At 40.0% G+C, this 15,999-nt stretch overlaps 2 long non-coding RNA genes across 9 annotated transcripts in view; one reads left to right on the top strand and one right to left on the bottom strand.

Annotated features, from left to right (window-relative positions):
- The window catches only part of LOC145960609 (uncharacterized), a 546,781-nt gene that overhangs the window by 1,074 nt on the left and 529,708 nt on the right, over positions 1–15,999 (bottom strand). The gene's annotated exons all lie outside the window — the stretch shown is intronic.
- Positions 1–15,999, top strand: part of LOC145960611 (uncharacterized) — a 176,381-nt gene that overhangs the window by 88,232 nt on the left and 72,150 nt on the right. Inside the window, exon 5 of one of the 8 annotated variants that reach the window (XR_014435426.1) lies at positions 12,742–12,818. The exons of the other annotated variants lie outside the window; for them this stretch is intronic. This is a non-coding gene — a long non-coding RNA (uncharacterized LOC145960611). Of the gene's footprint in view, positions 1–12,741; positions 12,819–15,999 lie in introns of those variants that run through there. 8 annotated transcript variants of the gene reach the window in all.

Raw genomic sequence — 15,999 nt, 5'->3', positions numbered from 1 at the left:
GTGGTGGACGAGGTGGAGAGTCTCCCGAGGCACCGGCGGGGAATAAATCTGAGGCCGTTTTCGCCCTTGGCCGCGCAGCGGGATGCTAAAAATCAAGGGTTGACGCGACGTCGAGAGAAGGCTCTCTCGAGTCACCCCCTCGGCGAAGAGTCGTTTGTCGATAAGTTTGCAACTGGATCTACGTAAATCATTTTGTCCTTGCGGCCATCATGAATCTTAATACGCACGATTAATTGAATATAGTCTCTTTCTCTCTCACATATAATTTAATTTAGAAATACCAATTTTTAGATAAATTTAGCAAATTTATTTTATTCCTATTTTATTTTTTTAGCCGTACAAACACGTTTTATCTTAATACATTATCATAACATATTATTCAATAAAATTTAATCTTCTCAATAAGATTTAATGCAAGTTGGTGATTTTTGGAATTTTCTATGATTCTTTCTGATTTGAAAAATGATAATTAAAAAATGTCAATGTATTTAACTTTTTTAGTACACAACTTGTTTTAATAGTATAACAAAAATAATAACAATTTATTATTCTCTACAAAATATTATTTTCTAAAGGCGATTATACAGATGTTTCATCTGTGTATCGTACTTTTCAATCGCATTGATTTTTCAGCTCCCTGAATCGTAATAAAGAAATATCCATGCGGCTATCTATTCAGCCAGTATCTATCTATCCATCTATCTTTGTTTGCTACTATGCGGACCGTGTAAAGTCTGGAATGCCACCCTGCCTGCCCCTCGCGAGTCGGGTCCTTTGGGACTCGGTCTCCCCTCGCGTTTCTCTCCGCCATCCAATCTCGATGCCGGGACAAAATCTGCGGGCGTACATCACGTTTATGGACCGCCAGAGGTGCCGCGTCCCGACGTGTCTATAAAGGCCGCCACCTCCGGGTCATTTTACGTCCTTTAAAGCGGAGTTTCCATATTTTTCGTAGTCGTATCCGTATCGCGAAATTGGTCTTCCGGGGTCTCGTACCGGGGTGGCAAGTCTTCGCCACTCTCCCCTTCCTCTCTCCCGCTCTCTTTCTTTTTCTTCTAGCTTGAGCCCGGGTTCTTGACACCCTGCGTGTGACCGGAGGGAAGGAGGCTTCGCCCCTGCGAAAAAGCGAAAAGTCAACGCGGAAATGCGTCCTCTCCCCCTCGTTCCGTTCGACCCTTCTCCAATAAAACCGTCCGGCGATGGCGCATTGACTCGATAAAAAGGCACTTGGTGGCTATCGCTGCCAGCGACCGGTTAACCCGGCCGTGAATGAAGAGATGTCTTGTTAGGCCTTATACATCGAGGCGCATAAAGCGCTTTGATTTCGTTATTACGACAGATAGAGGATTTATTCGGGGAGAGAGGATTTTAGTAGAGCGCGTTTTATTTTAGGACGTATCGTCTGGTGATTCGCAAGATGTTGATGCGCGATGAGATTCTAGGATGAAACACATATACCGTTTTCCTTCTTATTATGATAGAAACTATACGAGTGTTTGACAAATATATGTCGAGTATAAAAAGCAAACTGTAATTGTGATATCCAATACTTCAATTTACATAGTAACTGTGTATGATTATGAAAAAGATAACGAATAATTGAGAAATTTAACAGAGTCTTCGCAAAATTTTATGACATCGCGAAATTATTACACGCCAGGGAGATTAATTAAATAAAATTTAACGTTAACGAGATTAATCATAATTGTCTGTCACTTTTTGAAATATATCTCGCGGAGACCTACGTCCTTTTCAAGGACCGATAATCCTTGGGCTGTTTGCGATCCAGCGGATCATCGATGCTCGCGAGACGTCGGCGGTGCGCGAGATCTAATATTTATAAACGGCCGTTAGGCGGGTCCTATAGGATATTCGCGTATCCTCGAGGTAGTCGACGAGACCGCGACCATTGGTGCCGAAGGGCGCGATGCGAACGAGCGAGAGCGAACAGGGGGAGGGAGGAAGGGTAAAGAAGAAGGGGTGGGGGAGGAGGAGAACCCGGGTCCACTTCAGCCTCGAACTCTACCCCGAAATCTCATCGGCCCAAATGGCGCATCAACATCTATTATTAACCGGGTTCAGAATATTAACGATACAGTTACCGTATTCCAGAAGCTAAATTAGCGGAGATTATTACGAGTGGGCTCTCGCGCGGTACCATCCTCCCTCTCCCCTTTCCACCCCGGTTGCCCCTTTTCCTCCTCCATCCCGTCCCGCTCCGTCTCTCTCTCTTTCTCTTTGCTAATCTGTTGTCTTCCTCTGCGCAACGGAGTGTGGTTCGCGTGCGTACCCGACGGGACACATCTGCGCCCTCCACCCCCTCCCACCCCTCTCTAGTGTTTTTACGAAGGCCGCGCTATTAATTTTAATATTATTGCATATTGCTCTTCAAATTGCCGGGAAGCGCGCGTGACGGCCGCTGATCGTGTGACACATCACCCGCGGTGGCGCCCACTCTCCGCGCCCAATTCATCTTGATTTTTCGTCACGCCGGCATCCGGCCACAAACGCATCATTGATTCTCTCTATATGAAGCGTTGATGATGAAATTGAGTTAAAATGCGATAGTTTTGTAAGGGAATATCTTTTAGTTACTACAACCTCTATTACGACCGTTCTGTTTGCATTTTCTTTATTTTCTTTATTTAAAATCTATTGAACTTTTCTTTAAAATTCTCTTTTCTGTGCTTGTCGTCTTAGAATTTATTTATAAAAGAACTATAGTTATTTATTCTTATATTAAATAATTTAAATAAAGAAGCTTAGTAGATGTGTACATATGTAAATTTGTTAATAAAAAATTGAGCGTAAATGTATACAAATCTGGTACGTAAAGAAAATTGCGAAAAGTGATATGATTCTTTCTTTTTCAAATATTCTTTCATGTCATACTTTGACATTATTACGTCACACATCCCAGAGGAGAATCATGGCGCAAGGGATGGAGAAGGATTAGAGCGCGTACGTATGTAAAATCGGGATGTGGGGAAGGAAAGAGTACCATGTGAAGTCAGGGATAAAAAAACGTAGGATGGAAGTGAAGCCTTTTGATTGACTGTTTGAACGATTTGTGCTCGACCGGCTACGCCGTTGGGTTGGCATTGATTATTGCTTATTGAATTTGTATGTCGGAGAGGGATGCTCCGTTAGGGGGTTGTCAAAGTCATCGCGAGGGGTTAGTGCGCATGAAATGTTTCCGTTTTCATACGCGTTATCTATGTAGAAAGATTTAGTTTCCTCTATTAATCACAAAGAGTCCAATTATTTAATAATTTTATGTGAAACAAAATAAAGAAAGAAAACGAAAAAATCAAATTAGAATATTTTTATCTACAATTATATCTATAAATTTTGCTTTTTATAATTTAAAAAGAATTTCAGATTTATATGATATATTATTTTATATATCTGTACCTCTCTTATAAAAAAATGTACACTTTCTCTCTCTTCGTTATCTAAGAAAGTGCCAAAAATTCATTTCTAATTAATTTGAAAAGTCATGTACACATCTATTATGAAAATTTCAATTTCGTCGAAATCTCTTACGAATAAATTTCTGTATCCATAATCATAATTACGACTGTCATGTCGACTTATATTTCGGTCATATAGACACTACCGTTCGCTCTGGTTGGATTTCGCATAGGTATAATTCGGCTGGTATTCTCGAGAGAGATTCGGCGTAGCGTGCGCAGCGAGAAATATTTTGTCAGACTAAAGAGGTAACGGTTAGCTCCATCTCCTCTCCCTTTCTTCCGCTTCTCATCGTTTGCGTTCTCATCTCTCTTCCTCTTCGCCATCGCACTTCCCGGCTCGTTTATGCTTACGCGCATCGTCCGGCGAGCACACACGTCGACTCGCGACGTAGTCCTGAATTATTGAACGACGTGGGGATCAGTCGCGGATCTCCGAACGGGTCTTCGTATCGTCGGTCCGCCGTCTCTCCAGCTTTAACCGACTGGAATACCGAAATCGAAGAGGTTTTGCGGTTGCCGTTTTACGAATAACGTCATTCTCGCGAACGAGCGATAATCCGAGACACGCGCGCTTTTTTGACCTCCCCGGAGGCAGCGAGCATCATTAAACTGTAATTAGCAACCACGGAATCGGATACTCGAATCGATCGTGGTTAACGCACGTGGGTAACACACGTTACGAACGATGTGTGTATACTTGATGAATCAAAATGAAAGTTTGACGATAAAATACCGATACATTTGTCGAGTTGAAACGAGATGGAATTTAGATAAATCGAATTATTTGTCTATCTTATTAATCATAAAGTTAAGTTTTGGACCCATTTATAGTCGTACTAATTTATACACGTGACGAAGCTCATCTTCAACTCGCTCCATCCTCGCTTTACGTTCAGTGTCATTTTCTTTCCCCTCGAAATTTCTTGTCGATGGAAAGAACCGCGACGCAGTCGTCGTTGAAATCCAAGTGTGCACACGTCTGAGGACCTCCTCCGCGGGGTCTGTTAATAGAGAGAGACACACGGAGGGAGAGGAGGGGGTCGTGTGCAAATTAACCCGGGTAATGAAAACACAATGAAATTATAATAAACCAATTGCCAGGTTGATTCGCAGTCCGGGAAGGAGGCCATTCAATAATAAAACACGTACCTGCCCACCGCGTCCGCGCGAGCGCGAGCGCGCCAGAGTGGGTTCTTCTTGTATGGAAAAGCGGGTAGGGGAGAGGGTGGAAAGAGGGGTTGGGAGGACGGACGCCGCCGTTCGTTCGTGTCGGCATCGCCGTCCGGCCGCGCGTGTACGTACCTGCAAGAGAATTAATTTCTCGAGAGCCTTTATGCTCGCTGACTGACCAAACTACTACGGGGCACTACGCTCCCTCCACGCACGTAGAAGGTACGTGTGTGCGTCTCGGCCGTTCGCGCCAACGTATTAAGCCGCGTCTACACGATGCACTTTTTGAAGACCACGTTGCGTGATACTCGGCCCTCATCCAACGGAAAGAGAAATCGAAGGGATCAATGAGATAATAGTAAGAATAAGAATTTATATGTAAAGCCCATATATTTCTACAAGAAATATTATCGTGCATTAGACGAAATTAAAGTCTCCCTTTATTTCACTACTTTTTATTATGATTTAAATTTTGTAAATCACCTTTAGAAGAGAGCAATCGAATTCTTGATAGTATGACGAAAAATTGATACACAAATTTCTCTCGTGATATATAATTTTTTTTAATTATTTAAAATAAGATATTAACGATACGACGTTATTGATTATCCAGCATTGAATTGTCCGGTGTAAATTCGCCTTTACATGCACTCACACCTCACGAGGAAACGTTCACGACGGTGCGGCGTTGCGAAAATACTGGCGTCGACCAGATATAGAACGTACGTACCACCACCGGCGGCAGATTATTACAACGAGCGAAATTTCAAAATACACTTATGGCAAGTGTGCGCCAGGGGAACCGTATAACACAATGATCAAACACGACCGGCCGTAGAGGGCTGCCCGGTACGCTCAACATTGGACAGGCACTCGCGCTTCGTCGGCATTGCATCGAAATACATTAATATCACGACGTTCGTTAATATTAATTTCTTTGTTAGTGCCGCGGCTTGGTCGGACGCAGCCCGGCGATTTTGGAGAGGAGTTCCGCAACGCGCAGAGAGGAATACGCAATTCGCTTACACAATGAGATGCAACGATCGGGATGTTGATTATTTAAATGGAGTAAATGTTGTAATCTTTATTTTTATTTCGAGGAAGACAAAACGCCGAGGCATACCTCCGTGCATCTTTGCGTTTTAATTTTGCAGACTATGCACCGAGCTCGTCGTGTAATCGTAAAAAGAAGAGAGTTAGATACTCTCCCCCGGCATAGAAACATTTTGACCAGTAATTCCGTTTACATACTTTGTTTATTTCGGGAACGATACTCTCGGCGCGGCCAATAAAGTTATGCACCGACCCATTCAGGGTAGGCCACATACGTTCTTTACGCTTACGATTATTTTTATTCCCGACAATCCTTTGCCCATCTCGAAGATCGTTAGCCGACGATCCCTGCGTAGGGGTACCGTAACCGAAGCAGCACACATACATTCGCGCATGTACGTAAGGTCGGGCCTTTTCAGATACAAGGGGTCGGTAGATAGGTCATGGGGATGGGTCTCGTATCGCGAGTTCCGGAATTTCTCTACGACGGATATATATTCATTAGTATGTGTACAAGTGGGAAAGAAGACAGGGTGAAGGAAGGAGATCTTTGTTGCGGTCGGACGTGGTCAGAAACGTGGACGCGCAGGCGGGGATGTGTTTTCGCAAATGTAGGTGCGGTTCTCAAGCCGCCCCTTATGAAATTATTTCGATCCTCTGGCGTGTGTGGAATAGCGAGGGGATGGCGGCGGAAGGCGAGCCACAGTGAACGCGTTGGGAAAATAGCAGCGCGGCTGCAAGAATTATTAGAAAAATTAATTATTTTTCCGGTCTCTTAATTAATTTTACAATTGCTCTCCCCTCTTTCCCTTCGTCTCTCACAGCTCTGTCCCTTTTCTGTCGGTGGAAAAGGGACAAGAGAGAAAAAGAGAGAAAGAGAAAGAGAGAGAAAGAGCTTATACGGTTACCTTGGTTTGCTTGTCTCTCGTATCTACGTTGTAGGTGTTCACGGTTTGAATAATTAAGTAGATCTCGAGTTTACGCTACGTTTTCGAAATTTCCAATAACTATGTAATTTTGCGAAGGGATATTTTAACACGTTTATTATCATATAATCGTGAAATTCTTTCGTCTTTCCTTCGATCCTTGGAGTTCTTTGAAATACTCGCATATAATTTCACGCGAATAAAATTAAAATATACCTACCCATATATGTGACCGTACGCACGCGATATATCATTCTCTTGGAAAATTTCGACTTTCGCTCGAACAAGAGGAAAAGAATGCCCCGCGAGACAGCGTATCCACTTCCTTCCCTCCTTCGCCCGGCTTTCCTCTCGCTTTCTGGATTTTTTGCCGGTCTGGCTACGTCTCAATTATAGAAAGCCTTGCTTCGGCTGCCACGGACGAATTCCAATTAGTCGCCGGATGGCCCGTGTCGCGGGGACCTCGTATGGGGTTTCCCGGATTCTGTACGAGTTCCTTTCATGGAACGACTCGTTCATTTGCCTTTCGTCCATACCTTCTCCACCTCCTGCTCCTCTTCCATCTCTCGCTCGTTCATCTCGCTTCTCTCCCCTCTCCCTCTTGTCCCTCCTCCGCGTCGCTCGCCACCGACACCGCCGAAAGTCTCTCTATCCCTATTTGCCTCTCTTTTCATCTGACCGAACCCCAAACCTGAGAGCCTTCTGTCGGGGACTGGATGGCTGGATTAGCAGGGCGTCAAAGCCAGCTACGGAGTTGGCTCAAAGTGGGTGCGAGAACTAAATACGCTCCTGTGTCGTCCGGTTCGAAATATAAACCGCGTTCCTTTTTTCACTGCTCCGAAGACACGGCGCGATGTGAATAGGAATAGTTTTCCGTATATCTGCGAATTCCTTCGAAATTGCTTCGAGGGCTGCGTAGTTTTATATCTCGTACGTTCCATTGCGGTTTTAAAAAGAGAAGGGAGACTGAGAATTGTCTGATATGACGTTATTAAATTTTTCTTTAAGCGGAAAACGGTCTCACTTAAATGCGATGGACTAATGCACTTGGCTCTCTTAGCATTCAATGAAGGAACTAAACATGGATTTTGTCCAGGAACCTACTCTATATTTTATTTTTCTCTATATTTCTTTTTCTCTATATTTTTAAATTCACAATAAAGGCAAACTCTGTATCGTACATTCAAATATCAGAAAATTATTTTTGTTCATCTAAGAAATCATTAATCGATAATATTATTTTTAAAATTGGTTATTGTTTTTATATAACTCACGTGAGAACTGACGCTAAATTTCAAAAATATTTTCTACAAGTTTATTTATTTATATGATCACGTATAATGATACTACATGTAATGATATTATTCATGGACAATCGATAGGGGAAGGATTGTCATACCGGAATCTCGCGCCAAGCATCGATTTCGTTTGCTTGACTCAGACCCGGACCTTATCTGTCGTATAGAGGTGATTCAGTCCGGATCCTGCTTCCGCGCGTTCGTTCGCCGTAGGGGACGATAGTTCGCGGAGTGCTTCACGGGTGGATGAGTCGACCTTTAATATGCCGTTTGAATCGGAGCTTTATACAACGTTACGACGAGAGATAGCTCCCGGCCTGACGTGTTTGCATTTGAGCGAGCCGGGGAGTATTGGATGCATATGTTAATCAGCAATATGGCGCGGGGTAGATATTACCCGGTGCCAACGTGGAAGGCCATCCCGGTTAAAGCATCCCCCGACCACCCTCGACAACTCTCGTGACCGTATTCTAGAATCCGCGTAAATCCATCGGCGTGCTACCATCGCTCCTCCGCGTTTCTAGGATTTCTAATTTCGAAGCCGTGATACAGTTCGCGAAACTTTATCGCCGAGCTCCAGATATTCGCTACGTTATATCGTCATGATCAAATTCGATCCGACATTTTGTCGAGATAGCTGGCGCGAATGAGACAATTTCCTCTTGATATACAATAGTAATGCAAAGCTTAGCTGCTTTTTCCATGTTTAAATTTATCATGCTTCATTATACTTATAATAACATTTTGTGTAATAATCTTTATTATACAAAATTTAAACAATTTTTATTGTGAGTTTTAAAATATTAGATTAAGAGGAATTATTATATTATGCTTACGATATGACTAAAACTTATTGTTAATTTAGAAACATTACTTCGGACATTTTTTACTATTTTGTTGTATTTAGTTGTATTTTCGATAAATCCAAGCTCGAGACTTGTAAGTTCACATTAGAATTTTTAGCAGAGTGGTTATTTCGAAACCGACAGCGCGAAGCGGATTCGCGAATCCGCGGTCAAAGATTATCTCCGGAATCTGTCGTCTGACGGCACTTATCCCGACCTAAAAGGCCAGGTAATCCTTCGCTGTCTGACGAATTTATCGGAATCCTTCGGAGAGGAACGAGGGATGCGACCAAAGATTTGCTTTTCCGATTGAACGTTACCGCGCACGAGGGAATGAGGGAAGAAGTGAAATTGTGGGGGAAGGGTAGAGCGACTTTCAACGCCTGAATGATCAAAGTCGAAGAGATTCGTAATCAGCAAAGGATGTTCCCTTATGGATTTCTTGTTCGGATTAAATTTGAAGTCATCAGTCGTCTGCATAACTCGTGACGGGGAGAGAAAATTGGCATTATCATTTTACGCGATTGTGTGGATTTAATCTTATATCCTATAACGCAATCTTATATCCTATAACGCAATTAACGGCGATATCTCTTTAATAAAGATAAGTATAATACTAAATAAATATACTAAATGCTTAGACAAATCCTGTAATTGCATTTTTGTATAGTGAGATGTTTTTCTCATTTTTCAACATTTTCATTATTTTAAGAATTTTGTGTATATTTTACAAATTTTGTTTCCATCAACATTATTTATTGCTGTTTTTGCATAGAATTTATATAAAATTTCCTTCTATTTTCTGATTAACATTATTTTTTATTAGGCTAATATTGTCTATTTTATTGAGGGTAATACATTATCCTTCCACTTCGACACAGACATGACATTTTCCTTGACCTTTTTCTGTATTATATCCGCTTCATTTGTTCAGCACTCGACATTTTCTGAGAATGCTTGAAAAAAGTTGGCTGTATTATTAAAAATCTTACAACTTTATAAAGGAAAGGGAGAGTAATTAAAATATATTTTTTAATCAAATATATTAAAGGTTTTTATATTTTAAAAATATATTTTTCTTTTTCAAAATATATTATATATAATATTATACATACTTAACATATTAACAGTAAAACATGACATATTAACATATGATATCTTTTACCTATTTTTCTTAAAAAATCCGAGATCATAGGCACAGATTTGCTGCGTATTATAAATTCAAGGCATATATATTCTAGACTATCGATCATGTTAAGACGTTGCAGATCATTAAGTCAAACAAGGGCTCGCTTGTTTGGTCGACAAACTCCTACGTGGTCTTGCGCGGGGCGGATAGTCCTGACCACGAAATCGTATGGCACGTCGAGGAAGGTCGATCCCTGGAAAAGAGATATCGGTTCAAGGGATCCGGCAGGACGCATCCCTTTTATCCCGCCCAATCGTTCGCGATACATCGAGGCTCGGTATACAAGCGCACAAATCTCTGAGTCGGTTACCCTTGGCACGGGTGATTTAGCGGGTTTTCCGAGGGCTTCGAGGGCCACGATGCGGCTGGCAAACTCTTTTATATCAATCGCGGATTGACCGGGGGAGTCCATTGAACGCAGCCGCTCTTCCGGAGAAAGAGAAAAGAAAAGAAGAAAAAAAACTATCCGCGCGACCCTCCGCGAAAGTGTGAACCGCAATTTGCTCCCCCTGCATGGCAGATTTGCAGATACGTACAATTGCGTTGGCTCAAATTACGCGTGTTATTTCGATGAATGGCAAAAGTAGATGGGTGCATCCCCTTATAGTTTACAACAATTCAAGCAATGCGCGAGCAAAATGCGAATATATTTTAGATTATATAGTATATTCAATTATTATTACGCTTTGAGTAGAATAATTTATGTAATAAGAGCGCTTTGTTTTATTTTTAACATTTCACTGATTTAATTAATATTAGATTGCAAAATCTCATTTTATTTAAATGCTTAGATAAATATTTACATAGTGATAATGGGATTCAAAATTAATTAGTATACTTTTTTGCGATCAAATTTCTTATAATATTTTGAAATTGGCTTATTAAAAAATTAAGACTTAAATACTATTATTAGTTATTGCGATATATCGCGTAATTATTTAATATTATTATTTGTAAATCTTTCACAATTTCGCTAAAATTTTATTCGGAATATTCTTATATAAATAGTTCTATGAGATTGATAATTATTCTAACTTGATTTTTATGTGAAATTTTATACGATAATTTATAAATTATTTCTTACAATAATAAAAATATATTCCTCTATTTGAAAAAAATTAAGTTATTTAAAAACCGTAAAATGTACTGATTATATAAGGATTATATAAGGAAGATTAAAATTTTAATATAATTATATGTTTTATGTAAATGAAATATAAGCAATAATGTTGAGAAGTTATATTATTTTTTTTAAATTTCTCTAATATAACATATACATATTTCAATTATTCAGTTATAGTGAAGTGAAGAAGATAAAGGAAAGGAAAGAAAGCAGATGTTTTCGGTTTATGCCGTTATTGTTTGCTGTATTAATATCGAACGTGGAGAGGTATCTTCAAAAAATCTCGAGGATGTATAACAATAAGGTGTTAATAGACGAGGCTCCGTCGTTTCTACCTACATGGTTATATTTGCTTTATAGAAAACAAGCAAAACCCATGTTATTCTTCGATGGGCATATACGAGATATTCAGCAAGTTTGTTCCTCTGATTAAACTCACCGGAATCCTAATAGAATTTTCCTTCCTGGAATAAGCCATTTCACAGAAATGCAATATTTTTTCTTTAAATAAGGGAAGATGGAAAAATATACACGGAAAATTTTTTAGTGTACGATATATATATCTTATTTAAAGGTATACACATTATACACAACCCCATATTTGAAGGAATATCAAAACAATTTTATGATAACTTGATTTTTCATGCAAACAAATTTTGTCTATAAAATAATCTATAAAATTAAAAGCAGGATAATAGGGAGGAAATAACAGATAATGTAGATAATTTAAATCGATAACAATGTAACATGCAATAAGACAATTATAGTGACGCAGCTTCATTTGTATTATCCTTGCACGACATTCATTGCTCGTGAATGAAATGCTAACGAATCTTTACGTCATCGCGACCTTTCCTGCCTAGGAGACTGCACGTCGCATCTGACAGTAGTCTCGTACCTTACGAAGATGAGCTTTCGCATCGCGAAAATGAGAGGCGTTTTCGTGTCTGCGGAGAGAATGCCGCCATCCCCCTTGCCTTGGGAATTATTGCGTTAAATCGCGTAACTAGCGGGCGAACGTGCGCTCGTAACTCGCGGCGTATCGCGCCGTGCTAGTTTCTTGCGAGAGAACTTTGGAATCAATCAGCGCCCGTGCGCTGATGCATTCGAGAGAATTAATATCACCGTCACCGACGACATCCGACCTGCGCCGTAATTCGGTTAGCACTTCTGTCAGTCCGCTCGATTCGAGTCTGTACCGCGAAAGACGTGGGATTAAACCGCGATGCGAGAAACATGATGTTACACATTTTAGCCTCGTCTGCGAGAGGCAAATTACGTCAGTTAAAAAACAATTTTTGGAAACGCGCAGTTGTACAACTTTTTACTCATTATTGCATTACAGAGTACGAATAAATTTTTAAAAAATTTTACATTTCAAAATTTTTTAAAAATGACATGAACTTTTCAAAGGATCTTAATATTCCAGGAGAATTTCAAACAGAAAAATTTTATTTTAATAATTATCCTATCGTCTATCGTGTGTATTGTATTGCATGTTACTTCTTTATATCCAGCATCATGTAATAATCTGTTTATGATTCCAATTGTGTAGAAAATATGTTACGCTGTATCACTAATAGATATTCTTCGAGATAAATATTCTTATATCGGTATTTATTCGAAAACTCATTCTTTTTTTATTTGATTCGTATTCGTAGTGCGAAGCGCCGCAAGAAGGTTAATGTAAGAGTCCCTTCTTCCGACGATTGTTCTGCCGAGACAACCGACTAGCCCGTTTCCGCTTTGTCCTTTATAAGGATTTGATGCCTCGGACAGTGGCATTATATATCGTGGGTGATCGACCAGCCGAAGTTTTGTCCGTCCCAGGCGTCGCGACGTTACCGCCGAAGCGACGCACACTTCTTCGGCCGGCTTATCTTTCGACGAGCGCGACATATAAACATCAATTCAATGTATGAAATCTGTCAAAATGAATTTCGCCTGGGAGCTGCTGCCCCGGACTACCATTTTTCTTCCCGCGGCGAATGCGATCTTGATGTGAAATATCGCTGTATTATTGCGCGGGCACGTGTGAGGAGTATCAGGTAGGTAGGTCGATTCCCGCTTCTGCTTTTTCAGGATAATCCGTTCGAGCGTCAGGACGTATCACTATGTGACGAGAAATACGATTACATCAATCTGCCGCTTTATTTGTTATTTTTTTTACTCTTTGCAGTTATGTGGTTTTTTTTATATTCAACCATTAATACTCGAAATTGATTGGATATTCGATAATTGCAAATTTCCCTGAATTACATTTGGCTATTGTTCCATATATTTTATTGGTAGACTCACACTTGTGTGCGTGTAACTTTGGAACATTTACGATCGTTCGAGAGCAGTGAGCACTTAACGCATCAGTAAAACCAATTAGAGATGCCTTTCTAATACGTCGTGAGAATTTGATGACCACAAGACAGGCCCTGTTTTACGAGTATATCGCATCGCCGTTATTTCGTACCGATCGGTTTTCACAGACGTTTTTATGGCCAAAATATTCCGCTATATATACTTACATCATCCTTAAGTGTGTCATACACATATATAGAAGTTTTCAATTGTCAAAGCATTCAAGTTCGAAAATTAAAATTAAAATTTAATTATCAAATTTCATCTAAACTGATTTCAATTTCGTTAAAATGCTTATAATTGAAAAGCAATGTAATAGAAATGTTAATAATATACTATATCATGTATACTATATCATGTATTACGTTTATACCTAGAGCCGAGCTAATAGCAACTTTCGTAACTCGCTTGATAAATACGACGATGCCTTTTAGTAAAGCTATTACGGAAAAAATGGAATGAAAAAAAAGACTTATTTATCCGGTTTGATACGGGTAATCAAGTCTCCTTAACCGCATTAACGCGTACCCGCTAAAAAACGCGGAAATGGACGGACGCGACGATAATGCCGCGGACGCGCGCGACGCGAGCGCGAAAGCGCTTTGATGTAGCGGGAGGAATTTTATCGTAAATGCATACAGCACGGCGCGATACCGGTTCGATTTATCCAACACCTTGTCGCGGATGTGCGCGCGCGAGTGAGAGAGAGAGGAAGAAGGAGAGAGAGAATTATTCTTTTTTTTTCTCTTTTTTTCTCTTCGGGTTTCCCTCGATACGAGGATCATGAACGGATCCGAAGGGTGAGTGGCATCGAAACGTTTCGAAACTCGGACGGTGGACCATTAGTCAGTCACGCAACTCGCCAATTAAATGTAAATGTTTGTTTACGTGTTCGGCGGCAGCCGCGGACGTTTATCGATGTGCGTGCATTAAGCTCACGCCATTGACGTGCGACATATATTGCCACTGGTAATAAAATTGCGCGGAAAAGAAATTTCGCGCGTTGCTTCCATTGCTGCTCCGGTTCGATTGTTATTCAAACACGCCGAAACTCAGTCTCGACAGAAACGCGTTTACGAAAGTACTCTCTCTGATGCGCTTATATATCGTAGGTTTAAAATTTATTATAATAAAAAAGAATTTAATGCATTTGCCATATTAAAAATTTACTTTATTTTTTATTAGACTTTAGAATAAATTAAAGCTTTATTAAGTCCGAAAGAAAAATATATTCTGGAGTAGTAGTATAATTTTTGCACTAGATGCTAAAATTTACTTAAAAATAGCGGGATTTGAATTCTGTGAGATGATAATACTGTGGAAATTTTACTGCAAGCTTTAAAATACAGTTATGACGTTAAAATATTATGATTGCGCTGGAAACGTTTGATAGAATCTAAAGGGATATCAAAGCTCGCGCGCTCGAAGCTATCTCGGAGTAGGTCGAGATACATCCGGAAACGTGGTCAAGCATCGGAAGGTAATTAGATCGAGGACCAATAAGGACGGGTTGCGATTTATGTAGTGTTAAATACGCGGTCAAATGCGTAGGCTGACCCTAGGACCTAGGATCTTTGGTTAATTGGAAAGCTGGGGAGTTTCCGAACAGTTTAACTGCCCTTCGGTACTATCGTCCGGCCATCGTAATGTCAGGAGGGCACCCTCGAATATTGCTTCACTGGACGCTACCGCGCTAATGCGATCTCCGCTTGTCCGTCGTGCTTCTCTTGAGAGGAGAATTATCCAGGATCCGGATTACTATGGCAAACAATGCAGAAGATATCTCGGAAGATGCGTCAATAACAGTTGTATTAAATGCTAAACGATGTTGACGGTTAATGTAAACAGATAGTGCTTAGGATCGTAATGGATCTCTGCCGGTCGTAGATGGAAAAGCATTCGATTTCATTATAATATTGTTATGATACTGTATCTATGAAAAATAAGGGGAAGAAATAAATATCGTTTGACAGAAAATGAATATATAAAGTATCTGAGAGAAAAAAATGAAGATTGATATTATATACATTTTAAGTTACGTTATATGTCTTGAAACATTTGGGAATATTTTTTACTTTATGTAAAATAAGTAATATGAGAAACCCTGCAACTTTATTGGTTCGAAGCAGAGGTGTCCCAAAGGTTGTATTAGGTTGTTGTACGTTTAATCGAACGATCCTTTCGAGGGTAGAATGTCGAATCGTTTGGTCAGTTGTTACCCAGAGGCTCGTTCGATCTTACGACGTACAAATCTTTCGTTCAGTAATTGTCTCGAGAGCCATGAGTTAACATGATGTTTTTGCGTTGCTTGTAATTGCAATTTTATTGACCGGAAATTATTTTTATTATCGACAACAAAAATAAAATGTATACACACTATTAAAAAATAAATCTTTAAAAAAACGCGTTTGTAAATTAATGCAATTCATATACGCAATATCTATTACCGCTTAATTTCATTCAATAATGAATCAGTGAATTATAAAAATATATTTTTTTGCAACATAAATAATTCATGATTTATATCAGCTTTACATTTATTTTTCAGTAGTTTGGGGTTACATATA

This window comes from Camponotus vicinus, unplaced genomic scaffold (genome assembly GCF_025532165.1).
Source record: "Camponotus vicinus isolate PSW18456_S1 unplaced genomic scaffold, iyCamVici1.0 SCAF_10, whole genome shotgun sequence".
Taxonomy (NCBI): Eukaryota; Metazoa; Arthropoda; class Insecta; order Hymenoptera; family Formicidae; genus Camponotus; species Camponotus vicinus.
This window is presented reverse-complemented; position numbering and strand designations above follow the sequence as displayed.